A 2,180-nucleotide genomic window follows, 5' to 3' on the forward strand; every position below is an offset into this window, starting at 1 on the left:
CAACGAGAGGGAGGGGAAGACGACGCAGGAAGGGGAAAACAATGCAGGAAGGGGACCAATGGTCCCTCGGGCCGTCCGTCAGACCGCAAGGACTGGGGACGGGAGTGCCAAGGAGTGAGCCTGCCATCGTTGCCCCAGAGTGTTGGGGAGGGGAGCTAGACGCTCCCCCAGTGAGCAGTAGGGGATGCCCACCTACCAGCGAGGGTAGTTCGTCTTCCCAGGGAGTGCATAAGGAGGAGGAGGGGTGAGCAGGAACCCCTCACCACCGCTCCCGACAATGGAAGTTGGAATGTTATTCCCGTCTTGGAATAGAAGTGGAATCATGTGTGTAACGAGGGTGAAGAACCGCTCGTTATGGATGCCCGCAAAACGTAGGAGCGCACGGTGCTTACAACGGCCAGAGCCCACACACGGGCTCAGTGATCCTACGACGAAGAACGGATGTATCAACTCTACGGAAGCTGAAGGAACGACAACGAAAGAAATTAGGTTCAAGTAGACCTGTGGATGGAGCGCATAGAAAACGGGAAGATCTTGACGTCTACAGAGAGAAAGAGAGGGAATGCTTGCCCCGTGATTGTGAGTGATGTCCAGCGAATGAGTGTATGAATGAGGTAGGAGATCAAATTTCCCGGATTCTTTGCGCAGGTGGAAGGGTGTGTTCTTCATTGAAGACGGAAGTTGATCTATCGTTGTTTTTCCTTCCCCCTTTGGTAGAGAAAGTCATCTGTGTAATTGATGTAAGACCTTGTGCGTGGCATGTGGGTATAGAAGTTCCCCTAAGGATGGCAAGAGTGGCAGTATTTTTAAGGAATTAGGTTTGTCAATAAGTTTCATGTGTGTAACTCAATGAGTAACCACAAGCATGTGATACCAAGGGCCAGAACATGGTCAGTAGTACCTTTTAAGTTTAATGGAGTGCATATGGACGTCAAAGGTCCATTCCCGAGGGGACAGGTAGGAAAGTGAGGAAGAGACACAGCGTGTGTCGGTGCCGTCCTTCAAGCACGAGAGTGCGAGAGGACATGGGCCTTGAGATAATGTCTACCACGAGGTGATAGAAGTCATAAAAATCAGGTCTTTTACGTATGTTCATTCCGAGTGTTTTGTGAAAAGATGAATTAAATTTTTTTTTTTTTTTTTTTTTGGTTTTGTTCTAAGCATATCACGAGAAATTTCTGTTGCATTTATGTTATGTTGGAAATAATTCAAATTTCATTATTTTGTGTTGGTACCAATTTTGCTATTACCAATGGTTTTATGTATGTTTTCTATTTTGTTGTGCTGGTTAAAATATATATATATATATATATATATATATATATATATATATATATATATATATATATATATATATATATATATATATATATATATATATATATATATATATATATTCGGTGTGGTGACAGATAACTGAGACATTTTTTGTTGCATTTATGTTTATGTTGAAATTAATTCAAATTTCGTTACCCTATGTTGATACTTATTTTGCTATTCCCAATGCTTTTATGTATGTTTTTCCATTTTTTGTGTTATACTGTATTTTAAGAATATCATTTCTCTGTGGAGGTTTTCAGTACTATTACAGGTAATTGTTAATCATGGGTTGAAAATTGAACATCATTACTTATGTTTTTGTTTTCCAGGAGAAATAATATTGCTCGGTTATTAATAAGTATGTTTTTCTTTTTATTATTGTTCACTGTTTCAGTTTGCTCTTTATTGCAGTATCACGGATGGTTAGAAATGGTTTCCTTATAATGGTAAATGTATCAAAGAGTGCTGGGATTGGAAGTTATTCATTTTGATTTCTCTTGATTTTTATCATTTTCTTTAATTTGTGTATGTGATGATTTGTTGGTCCTTATGGAATTTTGTTGCATTTGAAACATTATTATTTTTCTGATTTTGTGCTCCAAATTTCGATGATAATGTATTTAAACCTGATTTTGTGTTTCTGTATGATCTATTGTGGGCGTGATATTCATCTTTGTGTAACTTGCAATTGTAACACGCCAATCGGCCCTTTGATTTGGTTTAGGTATTTAATTTTAATGTTTGCATGCTCCCGAAGAGGATGGTACTCAGAGGCAACATCTAGTGGAAAAAGAAAGTTTGTGTTCAGTGAAAAAGAGAGAGAGAGAGAGAGAGAGAGAGAAAAAAAAATTTGTTTTGAG

The sequence above is a fragment of the Palaemon carinicauda genome, chromosome 23, assembly GCF_036898095.1.
Source record: "Palaemon carinicauda isolate YSFRI2023 chromosome 23, ASM3689809v2, whole genome shotgun sequence".
Taxonomy (NCBI): Eukaryota; Metazoa; Arthropoda; class Malacostraca; order Decapoda; family Palaemonidae; genus Palaemon; species Palaemon carinicauda.